At 42.6% G+C, this 22,243-nt stretch overlaps 1 long non-coding RNA gene across 1 annotated transcript in view; it reads right to left on the reverse strand.

Annotated features, from left to right (window-relative positions):
* The window catches only part of LOC309336450, a 53,519-nt gene that overhangs the window by 25,274 nt on the left and 6,002 nt on the right, over nt 1-22,243 (reverse strand). The window lies entirely within an intron of this gene.

The following is a 22,243-nucleotide window of genomic DNA, read 5'->3' on the forward strand; positions in this document are numbered from 1 at the left end:
TCTATCTATCTATCTATCATCTATCTATCTATCTATCTATCTATCTATCTATCTATCTATCTATCTATCTATCATCTATCTATCATCTATCTATCATCTATCATCTATCTACCATCTAAAATTACTTCAGAGCTGACACCAGCTAAGATAGAGCTACTGTCACTAATATTTAGTATCTATTGAGCCATTTATTTATATCATACCCCACCTTTTCCCCTGGTAGGCGGCTTACAGATAAAAACAAGAATCGCTAAAAACATAGAAAAAGCAATAACTAAAAAGCAATGAAACATTGATAGAATGAAAACTATATATATAAAATCTGTTTAAATCATGCCAATAATTCCTTATGTGCATAAAGTAGTCATATTAATTATCTTGCAATAGTCCTGTAAGGCAGGAATAGATTACCTGTGGCTCTTCAGATGTTGGACTTTCATCAGCCCTAGATAGCAGAGCCCATTATCAAGGATGATGGGAGTTAGGCCCCATCTGCACTATATAAAACATCATCATGCATGGGAATGATAGTTCATTAAAGGTGCTGAGAGTTTTTAGGAGACCCTCATTCCCCTCACAGAGCTACAGAGTTCCCTGGAAAGATAGCTTGACTGTTAAACTCTGGGTTTAAAGTAGCATGATGATGCTTTAAACATGTAGTGAAGATGTGGCCTTGGAATGCTAACCACATCTGGAGGGCCACAGGTTCCGCATCTCTGCTGTAAGGTAAGCCAGAGCAGCATTTTTCAGCCCTGAATTTATTCACGACCACCATTGCCTTTTGCTCTGGATCAATCCAAGACCTGGTGTAAGTTTCCTTTCCCCCTCTCTGACTCCTCAGCAGGTTTCATTTGCAATCATCCTGCTGTAGTATCTTGCCATAGGTATCTTGCCATAGCTGATAAATCTCCAGCTGTAGCCTCATCTGCATAACAAAGAGTTTCGTAGTGCCTCAAAGGTTAATAAACTGATTACGACATCAGTGACCAGAGTCTACTTCATTGAGGTGTTAGAGGGAAAGGACCCACAGTTCCCTGGGTGCTTGGTCCAAGCACAGCTGAATTTCTGCTTCTGAGTTGAGAGGCAGGCAGTTGCTAGGCAACCTTTTGATCAGCAGCATGGAATGCTAGCATCTGCTTGACATTCCTGGGGATTGTAAGGATGTTAATAGGTTTATAAGGAGGCAACAGGTGAGAGGATGCAATGGCAGCTATCATATGGGCATGGGATCCTAGATATTAGGCTGCTGAAGCAGCCATCAAGGCAAAGTTTCAAGGTGGACTTTAGTGGCCAAGGCAGCCAGCTGTTTTACACAGGGCTCAGTTCTCAGCATTTTGTCTCTGATATACACCACATTCCTTCCTTCCCCCACCCTGTTCTTCCAGTCTTAGTATAATGTTATACCTTTCTGTCAGAGAAATTTACGGAGGGATGGACACCAAGAGAAGCATCATAACACATCTGTTTGGGTACACTTGAGAAAGAAGGCAATAAGTCTGCAGTGGTGATCAGCTAGAAGGAGAGGGGTTGAGAAGAGGGTGACACACACATATTGAAAATAATGCATTTTCACATCAACATGTAGAGAGTTTTTTTTAAAAAAGTCCTCATAAAATTCATCAGCATTGAGTGTGAACTTCTCCCAATATACACATTTTTATATGTAATTTCACCAGTATACATTTCTGCATTTTTGCATGCCCCTCACTAATATTTATGCACACTTTATACACCCAGTTTTATGCACATTACTTGGCTGGAGAATTACAAAATTCAGAAATATGCGAATTTCAAAGGATGGGTGCATTTTAGTTCACATTTTGTATCAGAAAGTGTGAATTAGGTAGGCTTGCCCTTAAATATGAACTGAATCAAATTTCAAATGCTAAGGTAAGGTGGATGAACAAATGACCCTTGTAGGTTAATCAAAATCTTCTTGCTGTTAATATCACTAGTCTTTGGGGCCAGACAGGAAGAAGGAAACATTGATTTTGGATAAAGTGAATGCTCAAGTAAGTTCTTCAACATCTACATAAAATAACTTATAGCTAAAATCCTTTTTAAAAATTCCCAGGGACAAATTTTCATGTACCTGAATGTCAGCAAGAAAGAAAGCCAAAAGCAATTCATATATTGTGTCCTGAAATCTAGCTTCTCAACTGCAAATTCTTCTATTATCTACTGAACCTCTGTCTCCATTTTCAGTTAGCAAAAGGGAAGATGCTCAAACTTTTGGTATACTGTGGAGTTGCCAAGTCATTCATGACTATAAACAGAAGACTGGAAATCTTCCCACTTTTACTCCTTTTATAGGTGATCAGTTTCAACATCAAAGACCAAAATATGAAAGTGTCCATCATTTCACAAGCACAGCAATTGCAGAAAATGCATCCAGGTTTGGGAGAATTTCTTGTACCTCATGGAACTATGTGGCGCTACTTGAAGAATGTTAAAAAGATATGGCATTTCCTATCTTATAATCCATTATTCATCAAAGAGCCATGTAGTGAAAATGGAAGTACAAAACATCTGTTTTCAAGTAGACCTCCTTTTTTGGAGCTCTAATTCTTCCAAAGAAACCCACAAGCCAAATATCATAAATAGTCAAACAACTGATGTTAGGGAGTAGAAGAGAGGAACACACTTTCCTCATTAATCTTTTGGGGTCATGTGAGATATGTCACCATTTGAATTTTCAGGCTTGAACAATGTCATACAGTAGCGATTCCAAACAGGCTGGGCAGAACCTTTCTGCGGTTTACAAAGAGCATTCTGCATGCCAGCAGCGAATAATGGGGGAATACAGCTTAAGTGTATAACTTCCAGATCACTGGAGGGCTAAGTGATACTTCCCAAACAAAAGCTATGGGAACCTGAAACCTCAAGATTGCAGCTTTGGTGTACTCTTGGATTCAGCCCTCAGCCTAGATGCCCAGGTTTCAGCCTAGATGCCCAGTGCATCAGCTGTGCCCATTCCTGGAGATGCCTGACCTGGCCACATTAATACATGCCTCAGTTGCATCCTGCTTGGATTACTGTTACATGTTCTGTCTTTGGAAAGTGTTCAGAAACCTCAGCAGGTCCAAGATGCTACAGCCAGATTGGTGACCGGAGCTGGTTACAGGAACGTCAGAATGGACTTTCTGACAGTAGCAGCAGTTCCACAGTGGAACGGTCTCCCTTGGGAGGTTATGGACTCTCCTTCACTGGAGGTTTTTAAGCAGAGGTTGAGTGTTCCTCTGTCTTTTTTAAAAATGATTTTCAAAATAAATTTTCCATTTAAACATATATAATCACATTGTTAATATCCACATGACTTCTTTTGGCTCTTTACAGCATATCAACTTCCTTCCCTCCCACCTATTGGCTTTCAAAAGTAACCGTTATATCACAGCATTATATATATTTTCCAATTCTAATATTACAAAATACCTCAAAATTTAAATAAATATAGAAAGGTAAAAAAATTCTCATTACAAGTCTTCGGGTAACCCTGCTAGTGTTGTTAAATGCTTACAATGCTCTTTCAAATATTGTACAAATTTACTCTAGTACTTTTGGAATACATGATCTCACTGGTTTCGGATTTTTCCCGTCAGCTTTGCCAATTCTGCAAAGTCCACCATTTTCATCTGCCACTCTTCTTTCGGAGTGGCCCTCTGTCATGGATGCTTTAGTTGAGATTCCTGCATTGCAGAAGGTTGCACTAGGTGACCCTCCAGTCATAGAACAATACAATTCTATGATTCCTTGTTAGAATAGCTTGACTAGCTACCGTATTTTTCGCCCCATAGGACGCACCGCCCCATAGGACACACCTAGTTTTTTTTGGGGGGGGGAAATAAAGGGGAAAAAAATATTCCCCCCCCAGGTGTGGGGGCTGGCGCGGGGGAAGCATGAGCTTCCCCTGACCCCAGCCCCCAGAACAGGCTGCCGCCCCAAGCCTTGCGCGCCTGGCGGGACCTCCTGCCGGGCGCGCAAAGCTTGCGAACATCTGCCCAAAGCAGGGGGCGGGCTCCACAGCTTGCCCCCTGCTTCGGGCTGCAGGCTGCCGCCCCAAGCCTTGCGCGCCCGGCGGGATAGCTTCCTGAAGCCTGGAGGATAGCTTCCTGAAGCCTGGAGAGTGAGAGGGGTCGGTGCGCACCGACGCCTCTCACTCTCCAGGCTTCAGCGAAAGCCTGCATTCGCCCCATAGGATGCACACACATTTCCCCTTCATTTTTGGAGGGGAAAAAGTGCGTCCTATAGGGCGAAAAATACGGTATGTTCATAACAAGTACAAAATGCTTAATGCATCAATATTTCTAATTACCTCATCGGAAAAGCTTGAGTGAATAGATAAGTTTTTAAGCACGGACCTAAAAGCCGGTATTGTATGTAAAGGTAAAGGGACCCCTGAGCTTTAGGTCCAGTCGTTACCGACTCTGGGGTTGCGGTGCTCATCTCGCTTTATTGGCCGAGGGAGCCGGCATACAGCTTCCGGGTCATGTGGGTCAGCATGACTAAGCCGCTTCTGGCGAACCAGAGCAGCGCACGGAAATGCCGTTTACCTTCCCACCAGAGCGGTACCTATTTATCTACTTGCACTTTGGCGTGCTTTTGAACTGCTATGTTTGCAGGAGCAGGGACCGAGCAACAGCAGCTCACCCCGTCGCGGGGATTCGAACCGCCAACCTTCTGATCGGCAAGTCCTAGGCTCTGTGGTTTAACCCACAGCGCCACCCACACCCCAGTATTGTATGTACCTGATGTTAATTGGAAATGCATTTCAAAGGGCAAACACATCTCCACTAATGGCCCTGTTCTTAGTGGACATAAGCCAATCCTTGAGAGAAGACAATTAATAAAAGCTTCTCTCCCATGGATCAAAGTGATCAGGTAGATAAAGTTATACAAGATAAGGTAATCCCTGGTTCCACATTATTCAGATCTTTCTGTGGAGAGAGAGAGAGAGAGAGAGAGAGAGAGAGAGAGAGAGAGAGAGAGAGAGCGCTTTCCATGGTATTATATGATGTTATATGATGTTTATACTGCCCTTCAAATATACAGGGTGGTCTATAGATACTGTATGAGCCTGGATAATAATACAGTATTAAAATTCCAAAACTGCATGAGAAGAGAAACCCTGAATCAAGAAACACTACAAAATTCATAATTTCCTTTCGGGTTTTTTTTTTTAAACCACTTTCCTCAGTAGAGGGCGTCTCAGTCTGGAGAAAAGAACTGCATAGATGTCGACTGTTATGTCTGCCCTGGCACTGTCTGTCATCATTTCAAATTCAAACATTTCAGATCAGGTTTCATTGCTTCAGATATTAGTATCTCAGCAGGGGAAGAAATGGTGATACTTAGGGAGCTCTGTGTATACAATAAGGGCATGTGAAGCATTCAGAATAAGAACGAAAACCTTCCAATTTCTTTTGATGATCTCAAAAGCTGGATTCAGGGCATGTATTGCGGGGGGGGGGGGAATTGTCAGCAATATCCATTTGGAAACATAGAGAAAAGGATTAAGGCAGTCTTCCCCCTCAGGGACTGAGTGTGACAGGACTGGAACCAAAGTGGGGAACCAACAGGAGAGAGGTATATTACCATGCTTGGTGGAACCAGGAGGAGAGAAGACTGAGGGCTGTAGAAGTAAAATAAAAGAATCCCGCAGGGAAATAAACCACAAAACAATACATATTCAGTAGGCATGGAATGTGGAACTGGAAAAATAGCAAGCAAAGAGAGATCCATAAGTCAGCGGGGCCAGAGCCAAAGTGAGTTTGCAGCCTTGCAAGTTGGCATCTTTATTTATTTCACAAGAAATAAACCATACTTCGGTGGTTTACAAAAAGGATGAAACAAGAAAATTATCAGTAAAAACAGTTTAAAACAACTTTTTAAAACGTTAAAATAATTAAAATAAACAATAAGCTAAAATCAGGTTAAAACAACTGCCAACATTCTACCTGTCAACATGTGTTTTAATCTGGTTTTTAGCTTGTTTAGGCATTTTACATACTGCCTCGCGTTTATTTTTGTTATGAATTTATTAACCCCCTTCCCCAGAAGTCTCAAGGGGAACTCCCTCCCTACATTGGCTAGACTGGCTCCCTTCTTGTTCTTCCACAGGTAGGAGAAGACCATTTTATTTCAGTGGGCTTTTGTGAACTTTTTTTGGGGGGGGCAGCTTTTAATAGTGGTGTGCTGTTTTTATAAAAAATTGTTTGCTAGATTTTATAGTTTTGTTTTTATAGTGTTTTAAACTATGACACTGTATATGTTTTTAGCTTTCTGTGTTACATCCATGTTTGTTTCCACTTATGCGAGCTGCCTTGAGTCCTGGTTCTGGGATACAAAGCTGGGAAAGAAACAAATAAAATAATTGACCATTAACTATTCTATTCTATTCTATTCTATTCTATTCTATTCTATTCTATTCTATTCTATTCTATTCTATTCTATTATTTATATGCAACATAAATGCATCATGCAATCCAAGGTAGTTATAGTTTCAGGCCCTGATCAAACTCACACCTGAGAGAGTTTGTTTTGTGAACATTTGTGAAGCTGTCATTTTCTCTTTCTAAACTAAAAGGATAGTGCTTCAACACTTTTTCCAACCAACTCTTTTTGGCTAAGCAAACACTTATAACCAGTCAGCACTGTTTGTTCTTGCCTACAGTATGATCTTGCTTAGGAGGAACGACTTCACAGAAGCATGATAATCAAATGATGGTTGCAGCATTTCATGTTTGAAATCAATTGCAACATGAAATTATGACTTCCCTGCTCATATAAAACATCACAGCACATTCCAGTTCTTTTCTGTGGAGTGTGTTTCCACATTCAGCTGTGGACTGCAAGTAAAGAGGTGATATGAAATGAAGTGGTGTGTTAATTATAATTGCAAGTGTGAAGCAGTCTTGAGAAGTCAGATGAGATTCCCATAAAGCAGGTGCGAGGAACCTTTGGCCTGCCAGATGTTGAACTACAACTCCCATCAGCTATAGCACACATGGTTAATGGGCAGGGGTGATGGGAATTGTAGTTCAGCAACATTTGTGCCATTCCTAGATGGCGTGGCTCACAGCTATATACAGCACAGATATGTTGTGAACATATAGCTGGGAAGAAGTAATTAAGATGTCTTGGGCAACCCTGAAACAAAGCAGTGTGATGATGGAGTAAAATCTGTAATCTCAAGGCAAGCTGGTTATTGAGTAGGTGGTAAGCAACTTTCCCTGGCTTTGGGAAGAGAATGATAACCATAAACTCATTACAGTATCTGTTTCCATCTCTTATGTTCCCTGACATCACAAACCATGAAACTTACCCTTGGGTGTCTCCAAGTTGCACCAGTATTGTGCTGGCTTTGCAACACAGGAAAATAATGTACATTGAATTTCATGGGTTCAAAGTTTGTTTTATTTATAATTACATCTGTATATTGCTAATTAGAAAAGAAATCAAAGTGGTTTACAAAACACACACACATACACACATAAAATGAATGCTATGTAAAAATTTAAACTCAAAGATCAGTTAACTATTACACAAAGTTATTTCTTAATTGCCTGCATATTTATGTTCCCATGTTATTGAGACTCTAATGTTCTTTGTGAGTTTTAAAACTTGGACGGGCAACTCTGTTTCATTTACTGTCAAATTATAGTTCACTTTCTCCCTGCCCACACATTTTCACATCTATATTTGTGGTTTCCACTCAGATCAAAGGAACTGATGAATGCTCAGTACTAAAGAACATCAGGCCAATTACTCATGTACCTTGTAAAGTGTTGTGTTCCCAAGCCTCCACCCTAACATGTCAAAGCAACATTTCAATATGGTTTTCTTTATTAACCCCTTTAATTCACTAGAGTCTTACCTCTGAGTAAACATGATTAGGTTCTGTTCTAAGCCTTGTAAAATGTTCGGGCTAACCCAAAACAGGTATGTGCATCTATGTTGGAGAGGAGTGCTTTTGGCCATTTTTCTCTCTCTGTGAGGAAAGTGATCCCCTCTTTGGCAATTTGGGGGAGGCAAGCAAACATGCCAAGCTCAGGATTGAATATGAGCTTCGAGGGTTTACAAAGCTCACCTCAAAGGAGAGTTTTACAAGCCCCCAAGTTATTCAATTCAGATTAAAATGCAAGCCAGAAAATAATGTCTGACTTTCCTTCCCCCTCCCCAATGCCCAACCCATCCCCATCACAAACACCAGCAAACAGGCACAAACAGGTAATCCTTCAAAGGTCTTTCTTGAAACAATTTGGATCTTTCAAGGGTGCTACCAGACTGTCACTGTTTCAAGCGGGGTTCAGTCACATACTGGAAAAGGTGGGTAGCCAAATTCATGATATTATGGTGCTCTTGAGCAACAAGCCCTCTTCCCCTCCCAGAATGGGACCTTTTGTAGTGATATGAGTGACAGAAAGATGCACTGGAAAGTGTGGGGAAACAATTGCTTGAAGTAACATCATCTAACTTCCCTACAGACATTATGCAAACAAATCAGGATGATAGCTCAATAAACAGGTTATCTGGAAGCAACCTCAAAGTCTGTTTCTCAGGCAAATATGGAGAACATTCAAATGAGTTAAACGAAATGAGTGCCATGAAATTACTAACAATTCCCATATTTAGTAGAATCAAACACTTGTAAGTTTGTTTATATATCCCACATTATAGAAATCTTTGCTTTAGATGCCCATCTGAGGCAATCCCTCCAGTTATAGCATAAAGCCTATGCACTGAGTTAAGAATTATCCTAGTGCTGTGCTTGGAAGTTACATATTTTTCAGGGGCAAAAGGAGGTTATCTTCTGCATCAAAATTTATGGATCAAGTTCTAATCCAAGGTGAACACTGTTGATATGGCAACAACTGCCAACTTGAGGTATGTTAAATAAATCCCGACCTGCAAAATAACCCATGAGTGTGTGTCCATTCATGGATCAATCTGTCATTTTCAGGGATGAGGTGGACTAAGGATGAGATGGATCATCCTTTGGATGGGCCATTGTGATTGCAAGTGTGTCTTACATAGAGAGAAATCCATACTTCAGTGCAGCATACTTCAGTGGACTGGGGGCTGCAAGATAGATGACTAATGTCAGATGTGACTATGAAAATCACTTGGGCAGGAGACTTTTTACAATTCCCCATTTCTCAGAGAAACAGGTAATCTTGTGGAGAAGTGTGGGAGGAAAGAAGAACTAGAGAGGGTTCTGTCTAAGGAAAGGGCTTTGAAGAAGAAACCTGAAAATTAATATAGTATATATGGTAAACTGGGAGAGATTGTTTGTTTTGAATATGTTAACATTCACAATTTAACATTCAATGGTGCATATATACAGATTGTAAGTATGTGAAATATGTTTCCACCCTAGGGCTAAAATAGCAAACTGGCAGTGCAGAATTAATGTTTAAATGTTGATTAATCTCTCTTTCCTTCTAACATGATACTCACACCACCAGCAACATTTATGTTATTTTAAAAAAATAGATGTATGCCACAATTTCATAAGAAAATATAAAAGCAGTTTACAACAGATATATATTTATAGATAGATAGATCTGCAATAAAAACCACATAAACATTTAAAATTGCAGCTCATCAGCTAACTGCTACAGAAAAGGTTGTTTTATTATTTATTTAGGATGTACTGAGTTTGTGTGCCTTTGTGGGTTTGTGCTTTGAACTGGCCTGTGGTCTTGTAGCATACAAAGCACTGTATCTAACTTTGTGATCAAGATCCACTTCACAAATCTGGTTGGAGAACAGAGGAGTCAGGTATAGTTTCCATATGCTTAGTACAACACCTTTCTATTTAAAGCTGAGATTGGTAGCAATGTTTGAATGAGGAACTTCCTGCCTCACAGCTCGTGCTCTTAACCACTGTGGTACACCAGCATCTTCTTATCAGATCCCTCACCCTTCAACCCCTACCTGGCAGTCCACAGGGCAGCTGGAAAGTATGTAAATAAACACAGCGACTTGCCTTATACCAAGTCAGACCTTGGATCTATCTAGCACTGTATAATCTACACTGACTGGAGTCTTTCTTTCCCAGCTTTAACTAGAGATGCCAAGAGTTGAACTTGGGACCTTCTGTCTGCAAAGCAGGTGATCTACCACTAAGCCATGGTTTCCCCCCAGTGACTCAAGAATCAAGCGAATTCTCCTTCCCTAGCCTCGATTTCTCAGCCAGCTGGACTCAGGTGTTTGCTGTTATGGCTGCTGAAAAAAGAAAATCTACTCAGGAACTGGGGAAGGAGATAATGAGTGCTGGACTATGCAGGGAGCTGATATCATTCAGGGCAATTTTTTCGAGGAGGGTTTTATTTATTTATTTATTTTAAGTCAAATCATAAGGGAGCTCAAGAAGAAAAAAACTATCCAAGTTGGAACCCTTTCGAATTTACAGGCACCAGAAAGGTTAATTATTCTGGGGCTTTCTCTAATGTTCTACAGGGACTGCGAATCCTCCCTACTGGTTGCTTTTCTTGTCTCTAAATGGGGTAGGGCAATATTTCATTTGGCCCAGTTCCCCACATGTAGATAATAGTCAAAGCGAGGAGGGGGGCCTTCACATTTCAGAGAGGAAGAAATCTCTTTAAAAGGTGGGTCCCAAAATAAAGCATCTGAGGAGAAGGGAGGGGATGCTACCACCAGCACTTCCATGTGTGGCGACATGAAAGCTCCTCAAATCAGCCTCAGGAGCTCCTACTGAGAAGCAAGAGCATTGTCTTAATTGCCTTCCTCCCTACAAAACACACCAATGTAAACCTCTTCGGGGTTTCTTCTTTTCTTTTTAGACTGCAATTCTATCCACCTGGGAGCAAGTCCCATTGAACTAAGTGGAGCTTACTTCTGAACAGACGTGCATGGGATTGCACAGTTAAAAACGCCTTTTTTACTGACACCCCAGCAATGCTCTTGACTTGAAATAGATGTGCCTGAGAAACCCTCCCTCAAAAGGGGGACATCTCCAGAGTGTTTATTCCCCTGGCTAGCTCAAAAGGGCCCCCATCATCATCTTCCTGTGCTTTATATATCTGCTGCTCTGATGCGTAGGGAAGGGTGGGAGAGGATTGGGGGATGGGGTGGGGGGGGCTGTGGGTTCTTTCATTTATGTGAGTTTCACAGCCATAGGGGGTATTTAACTTTCTGCCCTGGTTGCTGTAATTCTCTCTCCAGTGGATATACAGTTCAGATCAGGTTCCTATTGCTGTGATGACAGGCATTCAGCAGGCACTATAATTGCAGAGTTAAAACAGCTCATTTTCTTACTGGCAAGCTGTAGTTAAAGAGGTGCTAGGAGGCAGCCTGGCTGTCTGCATAGAAACTGATCAAAGCACTGAAAGGCATCTGGGTTGCCTCTGTTTTCTTTCACCACTCTCACCCCTCCCCTTTTGCTTAAAAAGGGGGGATGGGGAAGGGAGGGGGGAGGAAGAAAAATTGGTTTTAAAAGTAATTTAAGAAGATGAATACCTATCCCTTTCCTGGGGCTAAAAGGTGGTCACTTATTAGAGATATTAAACCTATGCGGAGTGGGCTTTCTTGCACCTTCGACATTTTCTAATAAGAGAATTTGGGCTGCTGCACTAGGCTACCTAGACGTCTATTTCCATTAAGTCCTGCTGTGCAAGATTTCCAAGCTATTGGATTGGACTTTTCACACTTGAACTTATTTCCTGGAGGAGATGAAATTTTCCCCACCTCTTTACTGATCTGAAGCTGTCCAGCCTGACTTTCCCTCACTGCCCCCTCCCCATCGACAGTATCTGAGCCCTCCTGTGAAAAATGACGGTGATACCGCTTCATATTGAGTGACTAGATGGACCACTGCTCCTGTTTTGCTGTCTTAAATCTTTGCAAAACAACATATCATGATTCCCTGCCCCACCTCTTCAGTTTTCTTTTTCTACAGAAAGGAATGCTTGGTGATTCCTTCTAGGCATTCAAATATTCGGGAGAAATAGACACATGCTTAAAGACGTGGGGCCTAGGGAACAGGCCTTAAGGAGTTGTCATTTAGCCTTCTCGTGTCTTTGTTGGACTTGGAGAACCTTATTTTCAAAGGGAGTTGTGAGAGCTACAAAACAGTGTATGAACTGTAGGAACTACTTACTCATTTACACTGGAAGGCAGGAGAGTGATAACCATGACAAGGACTTTTTTGTTGTTGTGGCAGCTAGTCTGAAGAACATCCTCTGAAGAGATGCTCACCTGGCATCTACTTTGTCATTTTTGCATAGCCAGGGAATCTCAGTCTTGTGGGCTGGATGTTGACCTCCGAGACTCTCTATGTGAGCCTAATGATGCTCCTTAAACTATGATCCTCACCAGCCCTGATCTGTGCCTGCGAACATGTTTGGCTGGTTGAAAGGTGTCCTTGAAGGCATCTTCCTTGCCTTCATGGGTTGCCATGGACTGATTGGATGCAGAGGAATGGTGATAGGAAATGGGAGATGGGGACACCATCTCTCTCAGTATCCTCTGTGGAAGGGCAGGAAAATTTATCTTACAGTTTATTGGCAGTGGCACTTCCCACCAGCCTCATGATATCTTCCTTCTCCTCTCTCCAAAGTCTCTCCCCCCCCCCCCGGCCACTGTTGCAAACAGCAGCAAGTGCACCAGCAAGCAACATTTTGCATGGTCTGCCATGATCCAGACCTAGCATCATTTGGTGGCGTGGTGGAGGCAACTGCAACAAAATCATGGCAAAGATTGTCCTCTTTTCCAAGGTAGGGGTCAAAAAAAGAACCCCAGAAATTCCTTCTCATAATAATCTCACAACATGCTCTACAGGGAGCAGGCTGCAGGCACCAGGCTCATTGGAAGGCCAACTCTGTGTCACAAAGATGTCTGCAAAAGTGACATGTGGGAATCCCTTGCAGACGACTGCAGTGCCTGGAGACAGGCAGCCAGGACTTGTGTCCACAGCAGTGACCGTGGATGCCAACCACCGTCTCTAAGAACTCTAAGAACCCCCAAATACCTGCACTGTATCATACAACTGGGTTCTAATGGGGTACATATTTTATTTCATTTCCTATTTTTCATACAAAAGCTCCTGAGCTGTTTATAGTTTTCCTCTTACTCCATTTGTTTGGTAAAAGGAAAACAAATCAACGTGGTAGAATCCCTGTTCCTAAATGTCCGCTGTGAGCATCTAGATTTTTAAAGATGTCCAGTGTACACCTGAATAACCCATGCTGAAGAAATCAATAGGTCGTTTGTAGAAAAAAATGTGGCAGGGGAGGGGGAATAATGCAAGCATTGCAAAATATGTCTATGAAAGTAGATTTTCTGTTGTGCTGGTTTAGACCATGGTTAGCCAAAATGTTGCCCCTCCTACATTGTTGGACACAAGATCCTATAATCCCAATGATCATGCTAGCTGGGGCTAATGGGAACAGTGTGAAAGTGTACTGCTCATGATTCTTACATTGTTGTTCAATATATGCTGGAGAGTTGCTCAACGGCAAAGCTTGGAAAACATTGTCCCATTTGATTTCCCCTGCCCTGTCTGCATATTGACTATAGAAAGCCCCCTACTCTCTCTCTTCCTTTCTCTCTTTCTGTGGTGATGTTGTTACCTTTTGGGAAACAAAAAGAAAGTGGGGTGCTATTTCTTTTAAAGGAGACAAGACTGTAGTTACTTGGCTCCCAGGAGCCTACACATGGTTGGCTACAAATTGAGGCTGAAAGGGGTCCTATGCTTTGACTTTGTCTCCTCTGCTCCTTTGTTTCTTATTAGCATAATTTATTAATATATTAGAGCCTTGCACGGGAAGGCATGGTATTGGTTCTGAGTGTTCCCCGAGGCTGTTCTGTGAAACTTCCCCCACTGTTTTAATGACACATTGAATAAAGAAACTGGCTTCAGATATCATTTAAATTATAGCTTTCCACTCAGTCTCTGAATGCTCATTTCCTTTAAACAAGGTTAATTTCCTTCAATAACGAAAATCCCTCAATTTCAGGTTACTATTCATTAGGGCCTCTCATTCATATGCAGCAAAGTGCCACAAGCCCATATTTAAAAGGGGAAGGAGGTGAAAAAGATTTCAAATGAGGCCCCCCTTGGAGAAGCGTGTGATATTTGTTTTCTTATCCTGAAAATCACATACAGCCAAGTTTAATAAAATATTTCAAGCACAACTTGAAATATTTTTCAAGTTATTTTTTTTTCCATCCCAGGGCAGACTACTGTTGTAATGCCTTCCTATGAATCTGCCCTAAACTCTTCACTATGAGCAAGAACCAACAGGTGTTAGATGAGGAGGAGCTGGATAAGTATAGCTTATCGCCAGGGCTCTGGCAACCTCTGCTTGTAATTAATAGTTGAGGGCCGATCAGAATCGGGTACTTTGAATCCAGGCAGAGTCTAGCAGGGTAGAAAAACAGGTGTCAGTGTTTGCAGACTGAAATTTGTGGACCACTTTTCTGATTATAATGATTGACAGCCTTAAGAGTATATGCACTTTCTGAATTTGTTTGCAGTAAATCTTTGCTGTTGTTGATGTTAACCCCCCCCCCATTTATATCTGGCTGTTTGTTCTTGTTTGATAATTAACATTCAAAAGAACTGGAAAAGACAACTAGGTCCCAACTGCACTTCATGGGCAAGAGTGTGGGGAAAGCAATTGTGTTTTATTTTATTTATCATTTTAAAAGGAAGCTAACTTACCCCGAATCAGAACAGTGGTCCATAGGACTATGTATTGTCCAAGGCTCTGATTGGTAGGAGCAACTCAAGAAATGTACCATTGCGTTCCTTATTTCTGCACTTCTCCCAGTGGTCATTCCCCCTCTGGTCACTACTGTGGAGAGAGGGAGATACTTTGGTGATGCCTTTCTATGTGTATCTCATTCTGCATCACCTTTAGCATCCGCACTGCATTTCCCAGAAATAATTCAAAGGATGCTGATTAGTGTGACAGGTCCCCAGTTTTCCACAGGGAGCTGAAGCAAGCAAGAGTCTAGTCTGTATCTATGAACCACAAATATTTAAAATACAGAGACAACTTCTTAGCATTATGAGCTGAACTTTGAAAGCAGTAGTAAATCTGTGGTTTTTAATTTTCGCCCTCTTGCTTTTGAGTCTTTTAGATTAGAATGCCATCATGCTTTCAACTTTGCCTCCATAATCAGGAGCACTAGAAAATGATGTGAAAAATGAGAAGCAAGATTTTTTAAAAGGGAATTTAAAGAGAGTGTATGTGGGCAGAAAAAGCTGCCTTCTCCCAGGCTATTCAATAGAGTTGGGCAATAAAGAGCTCACGTACCCTAAAATCAGCCAGAGTTCCCTTCCCCGACCCACAGAGATTTATGGTAGGATTAGTCCTATACATCTTTTGCTCACCCAGATGAGTCAAATTAAATGTTTTGGGGGCTTTTTGTTCTTTTCATAGTTCCTCATAAACCATCCTTTGAACAGTTTAATAATTTCTCCAGCTCTTGTTCTAATTTGTCTGCATCCTTCTGGTAGCAGGTTTCTAGGTGTGGCTCTAATATATCCGTAGATGCAGAAACTAAAGTAAGTCTGTTTGAAGATACAAAGAAATTGTACTCTCAAAAGAGGCAGTCACATCCTCTGTTGTCACTAACAAACACCACTCTCTTCATTTCTCCAAGCAAAACACATTCAATATTCCATGTCGGTTTAACACATTTGAGATGAATGCTACATCTGCAACAGGGTTATTTCTGTGCTTTAAAGTGTTGGGGTTTTTTTTAGCCATGCTATGTACTTCTTGATAAAATCCTAACAGAGACAGTTAACTTGTTTAAACCTATGCTTGCCTATCAATATAAAGATGTGAAACAATCAGCACAATACATTGCAGCATATACAGAGGTACCTTGGATCCTGAATGCCTTGCGACTTAAACGTTTTGGCTCCCAAATGCCACAAACCCAGAAGTGAGTGTTCCAGTTTGCGAATGTTCTTTGGAACCCAAACATCCGGAACAGCTTCCGTGGCTTCCGATTGGCTGCACGAGCTTCCTGCAGCCAATTGGAATCTGTGCCTTGGTTTCCAAATGTTTTGGAAGTCAAACAGATTTCCGGAACAGATTCCGTTCGACTTCTGAGATACAACTGTATATTTAAAATATGTCTGTTGTAGATCAACATACAATGGATGCTCGGGTTGCGAACGTGATCCGTGCAGGAGGCACATTTGCAACCCGCAGTGTTTGCAACCTACAGCACTGCATCTGCGTATGTGCGGGTCGCGATCTGGTGCTTCTGCACATGCGCAAAGCGCGATTTAGTGCTTCTGTGCATGTGCAAGCGCTGAAACCCAGAAGTAGCCCGTTCCGGTACTTCCGGGTTTCGGCGAGTCTGTAACCCAAAAACATGCAACCTGAAGCATCTGTAAACCAAGGTATGATTGTAGAGACATGAACCTGGAAGTTGGGGGACAACTAATAACATCAAATGTTTTCGTAAGACTATCAGAACACAAGAAGAGCCTGCTATATCAGGCCCATCTAACCCAGCCTTCTGGTCTCACAGTGGCCAACTAGATGCCTGTGAGAAACCCACAAGCAAGATTTGAGCACAAGAATACACTCCCCTTTTGTGGTTTCCAGCAGCTTGCATTCAGAAGCATCACTGCCTCCAACTGTAGAGGCAGAGCACAGCCAGTCATGACTAGTAGCTGTCAATAGCCTTCTCCTCCATGAATTTGTCTACCAGTGTGGCCACATTCCATCAGTAGGCTGTCTGTGAAGATTATCCTGCATTATCACACTGAATTTAAGGTTCTGACAAATTTTAAAAGGTAAAGGTAAAGGTACCCCTGCCCGTACGGGCCAGTTGTGTCCGACTCTGGGGTTGTGCGCCCATCTCACTTAAGAGGCCGGGGGCCAGCGCTGTCCGAGGTCACTTCCGGGTCACGTGGCCAGCGTGACGAAGCTGCTCTGGCAAGCCAGCACCAGCGCAGCACACGGAAACGCCGTTTACCTTCCCGCTATAAAGCAGTACCTATTTATCTACTTGCACTTAAGGGTGCTTTCGAACTGCTAGGTGGGCAGGAGCTGGGACCGAACGATGGGAGCTCACCCTGCCACGGGGATTTGAACCGCCGATCATACGATCAGCAAGTCCTAGGCGCTGAGGTTTTACCCACAGTGCCACCCGTGTCCCTTCTGACAAATTGGGCGGGCTTAATTTTCAGGTGCGTTTCACATAAATTGCATGGGTCATAAGCAACCATCTTTTTAATGTATTTGATTATCCCCAGAAAAGGAAATTCTGGATTAAAGGGTCGGGCTATGCCAATGACACTGTGTGGATTCTGCAAAAAAATAAAAAATCTTGCGTGCATGAGGAGGACTGGTCCCATGAGTGCTTACCTCACCTCCCATCTTTGGTGTCCCTTCTGAGTAGGTGGGAGGTGGTGAGGAGACTGCATGGGGCAAAAGCCCAAGCAAGAATACCAGATGATTCTGCCTGTGGATTTGCATCTTGCTCCTGCCATAAGGTGCAGTGACACTGGTGATGGGAGGTCAGATAAGCCCCACCACTCCACTCTGCTGACTGTTACTGAATTCAACAATAAACACCTGTCTAAAAGCAGCCTTAGAAGGAATCAAACATCATAGAAAGCTCTTCCTCTTACTCCTCACTCACACAATAGACCACTGCTATAGGAGCTTAGGCTTTTATCCAATGCAACACTATGTAAGCATCCCATCAGCCCAAGGATTTACACTTCTGCAATGGGACTTTCCCCCACCTTCCTCCCCCTGTGCAACACCATTCCACCTCCAAATCTGCTTTAGAGGAGTTTACCTTCTCCTGGGTGGGCTATCTTCCCAGACTGACAAGTCCCATCTGCCCATCACTTCCCTCTACAGCACGTGCAGAAATTGCCTTCTTGACCATTAGACCCATTATTAGTCTCGCCTGCTCAATCTCCTAGAGCCTATCTTCGCATGCAGAGGAAGTCCAAAACTTACTGAGGGTTTGAGACCCATGAGCTACCCTCACCTGGTTTAGCCAATCAGTCGAAGCCATTTCCTAGGGTGGGTCCCCTGTCACATGCTGACAGCTTCTAGGAGCCACAGGTGAGAGCTGAGTGCAAGGTGGGGACCAAACCACCCCAGAAGGAGCACAATGTGTCCCCACCAGAGGTACTGCCCCTCCCCTAACAACCCATAGAACCAGTAAGAAAAGGTAAAGGATGCCTGACAGTTAAGTCCAGTCGCAAATGACTCTGGGGTTGTGGCACTCATCCCGATTTACTGGCTGAGAGAACCAACGTTTGTCTGCAGACAGTTTTTCCAGGTCATGTTGCCAGCATGACTAAGCCACTTCTGGCGAACATGGAAACACCGTTTACCTTCCTGCCTGAGCGGTACCTATTTATCTACTTGCACTTTGAGGTGCTTTCGAATTGCTAGGTTGGCAGGAGCTGGGACTGTACAATGGGAACTCACCCCGTCGCAGGGATTCAAACTGCCGATCTTCCGATCGGCGAGCCCTAGGCTCAGTGGTTTAGACCACAGCACCACCCTCGTCCCTTATGCAACCAGTAGGAGGTGGTTAATAAAGATTGATTATGATAATTGTTTAAATTATAGTAATTATACATTTGAATTGATGCATGTAAATTAGCACATGCTAAGGTTATGCAAATCTATGCCACCTTTAGTGCTCTTTTTTGGTGATGCATTCCATTTTGGGGGTGGGGGGCAATGCATAAGTGGCCCCTCTATCAGTGAACCTTTCCATGCTGTCTGCAGCAACTCTTTTTCACCAAATCCTTTTTGCTTTCTTTTTTGCTTCACTTGCCTCACCTGCTCTAGTCTTTCCTCTGCTGCCTCTCCCCCTGTCAAAATGTGGTTTGTAATCTCCTGGGGGCAAGGGTCCATGCTGTAGCTTGTGAAGCTGAGCATGCACAATGCTTATACAGTACTGTATGTAAAAAAAAAAGTTATCTGAGTAAAAACGTTTCTCTCTCTCCTCTCATCTCCACCACACCATCCCTTTAACTCTGGTATATGGACAGCCTGCCTGCAAGATCTCTAAGGCCTTGATAATTGCTCCCACACAATAGCTTAAGAGTCTCACCATTTACATGGAGCAAACGTTTTTCCAAAGGGTCAAAGTGCAAGGAGATCTTGTAAGCAGATTAAGAAACTGGTAGAAAGGCCAAAGGCACCCTAAGACTTTACATTCCCAAAGTGTTGTGTTAAGTGGTAGCCCAAGGATGTACTTAACTCTGGAGGTCAAATGAACTTGCAGCATTTCAACCATAATCAGTCTGGAAATACAGTTGTTTACAAAGTACATTAAAGGGGCGTCCAAATAACAAAATGCCATTTCTTCAAATACGTCTAGCCCATACTAGACCGCTGCTGCTTTATGGTGGTAATACTGAAACAAAAGAAATATTCTGTTTCCACTTACTTTAACTCTTAATGTGAGTTCATGCCTAAATTGGATACATGTTCTACATGTCTTTGAAAATCTGATACTTTATTTTCAGTAATTCTATTGTATTAGCAGCACTGTAGGACTGTAATCCTAATCTCCCACTTACCTGTGAGTAATCCCATCAAATTCAATAGGCCTTACTTCTGAGTAGACATAGTTAGAATTGTGCTGTTAGTCTCATAGTATCTAATTGGCATGTATGATTTATAGTTCCACTTAGCTGCTTTGCATGAAAACAAGATAATGTTACGATCAACTCTGGGAGATAAACACAAGAGTATAAAACACAGTTCTTAAATTATAAGAACTTGAGGAGGTGGACAGATGCCTATTATCTCAAGCTGTGGCTCCTATTTTAAATGAATCCCTCTTACGTGAGAATAGTAGGATGAGATATCTAAAGAGCTTAATGGTAGATCTGTAAATTAATCAATGGGGTCCAATAGATAGTTGGCCTTTAGGACTATCCTTGTTCATTGATTCTATACAACAGAGGACAGCCAATATAGTACCGTACTTCCATTTCATGGCAACTGGCCATGATGGCTACACTCTGCTTCCATGATCAGCAGCAGAAATGTTTTTGAGTACCGGTTGCTGGAAACGGCAGATGGGGAGAGTGGTTTTCTGCTTAAGTCCTGCTCAGGGGCATACCTAGGGGTTGGCTAAGATATGGTTGCCATATTTCAAACAGTAAATACCAGGACACCCTGAAAGTTGTTGAACTTTCTTTAAGAAGACCCCAATATTGTTCAGCTTTTTTTTTTAAGGAAACCACCAAAATTGTTGAGCTTTTGTTTTTAAGGGCCAATTGAATTGAAATCCCGATAATGTCCGGACATATGGCACCCTCAGTCTAAGAGCCCGTCTGCTCCTCTGCACGCTCCCTGGGCTGCTCCTCCATTGTTCTGGGAGGGTAGGCAGGGTGTGCAGGCTCCTCTGGGTTCCTTGGCAGAAGAAAGTAGTGAGTGGAGGGAGGCAGGCAGGCAGAAAGGCAGGCAGGCAGACAGATGAAGGAGGAGAATGAGGAGAGATGGAGCAGAGCAGTCCTGGCCCCATAGGCACAGAGGAAGCCATTGGTGAAGTGAGAAAGGCAGCGAAAAGCAAACTTTTGAGATTCTGGCCCATGGACTCTTCCAGCTTTGGTGGTGCTTAATGGAGGCAGTGAGAGATTTTACTTTCTTGGGCTCCATGATCACTGCAGATGGTGACAGCAGTCACAAATTTAAAAGACGCCTGCTTCTTGGGAGAAAAGCAATGACAAACCTAGACAGCATCTTAAAAAGCAGAGACATCACCTTGCCAACAAAGGTCTGCATAGTTAAAGCTATGGTTTTCCCAGTAGTGATGTATGGAAGTGAGAGCTGGACCATAAAGAAAGCTGACTGCTGAAGAATTGATGCTTTTAAATTATGGTGCTGGAGGAGACTCTTGAGAGTCCCATGGACTGCAAGAAGATCAAACCTCTCCATTCTTAAGGATATCAGCCCTAAGTGCTCACTAGAAGGACAGATCGTGAAGCTGAGGCTCCAATACTTTGGCCACCTCATGAGAAGAGAAGATTCCCTGGAAAAGACCCTGATGTTGGGAAAGACTGAGGGCACAAGAAGAAGGGGATGACAGAGGACGAGATGGTTGGACAGTGTTCTCAAAGCTACCAGCATGAGTTTGACCAAACTGTGGGAGACAGTGGAAGACAGAAGTGCCTGGTGTGCTCTGGTCCATGGGGTCACGAAGAGTCGGACATGACTGAACTACTAAACAACAACATACCTTGCCAGGCATGCAAAGGATGAGACAGGGGCTCTGATCTATCTCCTTGCCAAGAGCGCAAGGGAGCTTTGGTATGCCTCCGGTCCTGCTTGTGGGTTTTCCACAGGCATCTGTTTGGTTCCTGTGAGAAGAAGATGCTGGACCAGATGGGCTGCTGGCCTGATCCAGCAGGCTCTTTTTGTGTTCTTATGTTACTGGACTACAGTGCCCATCACCCCTGGCCTTTGACCATGCTAGCTGGCACTGAGGATTGCTGTAGTCCCAAATCATCTGGAGGGCACCAAAGTGGCTTTCCATGCTATAAAAAGTTTTCTTAATGTATTTTGGAACATCTCCAAACACACACACACTCCCATGGCACTTAATTTGATTAAATACTACACATTTCTGTTCTTTGCCTACATCAAACATAGAATGTAAGCATTTGCTTGACCCTTTGTATTACAAGCATGATGATGATGAAGAAGAAATTGTCAGAGCTCACCTTTCCCTTACAACCCTTACCAACTATCTCAGGAGAGCTTAGTCCTCTAGTTTTACATACAATAAAGAAAAGAGACATCTGGTGGCTAAGCTGCGTAATAGCAAATAACTAACCATCCAGCCATCCCAATTGTTGGCATCTCTTTGGCAGGGTCAACAGAAGCAGAGATGAAGAATCAATGAGATGATATTATCTTCCCTCTGAAAATAAAAAAAAGAAGTAGCTCATACTAAAAATAAAACAAGGAAACTTTCAGTAAGAAGAAGCGATTCACTCAAATAAAAATGATGGAAAATTCCACAGAGAATAGGACTGGGAGGGTGGCTGTTGTGCTGGTGTGTATTTGCCCATTTCTTCTTCCTATCATCTACCGTTGCAAAGCTTGCTGTGCTGGCCCAAAATCTAGTCAAGTTTACAAGTAGATTAATGCCTTTCCTCCATTGTGTTGCATGGGCATCCTTCCAGCTCTACAGTGTGAGAACCAGAAAGACGTCAACACTTTTGGCCATGGAGAAACCTAATTAAGCAGTTATTCCTGCT

This window comes from Podarcis erhardii (assembly GCF_964252035.2).
Source record: "Podarcis erhardii genome assembly, chromosome: 2".
In the NCBI taxonomy this organism is placed as follows: domain Eukaryota; kingdom Metazoa; phylum Chordata; class Lepidosauria; order Squamata; family Lacertidae; genus Podarcis; species Podarcis erhardii.